Raw genomic sequence first — 1,482 nt, 5'->3', positions numbered from 1 at the left:
ACACACACTCACAGAAGAGCCAGGCAGCAAAACAGGGTTCCAACTAGAGATCCAGCTGTTTTGGACACCTTTGGGATTATGGCAGACTCAGGCTGTGTCTACTCAGATTCCAGCAGACTCATCTCCTCCTAGGCTTCTCGCCCACTTGGTACGCACAGTGAGGTGGCTTGAATCTGATGATGTTTGATCACCACCCCCTACGCTCCCCCAGATCACTGTCCGGTTCCGGAGAGTTGGGAGTATTCCTCACAGGTCTGGGTCCCTATTCTCCAGTTAGAGATGACTCTGAACATATAAAGGTGGTGAGAGTGAGTAAAATGATGTCTGAGCAACTGGACCTTTCATGAGAGGCCCAGAGCAGGACAAGGGACCTTTGTCCCTGAGAGCCACGCCCTCTGTGATGCAGACACTGCCATGGCAACCTCAGGCCGGTCTCTGCTGCTAGGAGAGAAGGTGGTAACAGGTGAGGGCCTCGCGCGGATCCTGGGGAGTCCAGAACCCTGGGGTGTCTCAGGGCTTGACCCCCAGATGCGGGTGGTCGCAGCTAGTCAGGGAGAGACTCTGTCTGTCTTCGAGGGCCTCGTGCCAGCGGCTTTTGTGCTACCTAAAGACGCAGAGAAGGCTCTAGAAACTGGGGGAGAGGAAGCCAAGGCCCACCACATGAGGATTGGACAGGACACCATCTCGGTAGCATCAGAAGAGAAATCAGAAGTGGCAATGCACAGTAGTGAGGAGGTGATGAAGGTGGAGCTGAAGCCTGCAGGTGAAGAACTGGACATGTAGGAGGCTAGTGGAGGAGTGAGGGAGTCGCAGGAGAAGGCAGGGCCTTGGCACGTAAGCATAGATCTTCACTCGAACCCGCTGGAGGACTTCCAGGTAGAACTGAACACTGTGAATGCTCAGGCTGATAGGGCCTTCCAACATCTGAAGCAGAAGTTTGGGTGGATGCCGCGACACTCTCTGGAATGAAGGAACTACATCATTCAGAATATCCCAGACTTCTGGATGACTGCCTTCAGGAACCACCCTCAGTTATCCGCCATGATTAGGGGTCAGGATGCAGAGATGTTAAGGTACATAACCATTCTGGAGGTGAATGAACTGAGACATCCTAAGACAGAATGAAAATTCAAGTTCTTTTTTCAAAGAAACCCCTACATCAGGAACAAGCTGATTGTCAAGGAATATGAAGAGAGATCATCTGGTCGAGTGGTGTCTCTTTCCACTCCAATCATATGGCGGAGAGGGTATGAGCCCTAGTCCTTTATTCGCAGAAACCAAGACCTTATCTGCAGCTTCTTCAACTTGTTCTCAGAACACAGCCTTCCAGAATCTGACAGAATCCCGGAGATTATCAAAGAAGTCCTGTGGGTAAACCCATTGCAATACTACCTGTCTCGTGAAGGAATCCATAGACCCTGACGTTGCCAAATAAGTGAGCCAGTGGCGATTCCCAGGCCTTTTGCCTTCCAGTCAGGTTAA

General features: G+C 51.3%; 1 pseudogene across 1 annotated transcript; it reads left to right on the top strand.

The window, feature by feature from the left end:
* The first annotated feature begins 414 nt into the window (after positions 1-414).
* On the top strand, positions 415-1,482 carry LOC308415103 (testis-specific Y-encoded-like protein 1; annotated as a pseudogene). Its single transcript has one exon. The product of its transcript is annotated as a testis-specific Y-encoded-like protein 1 (transcript).

Source organism: Micromys minutus, assembly GCF_963924665.1.
Source record: "Micromys minutus genome assembly, chromosome: X".
Taxonomy (NCBI): Eukaryota; Metazoa; Chordata; class Mammalia; order Rodentia; family Muridae; genus Micromys; species Micromys minutus.
The sequence above is the reverse complement of the archived record's forward strand: the minus strand, read 5'-3'. Positions and strand labels throughout refer to the sequence as shown.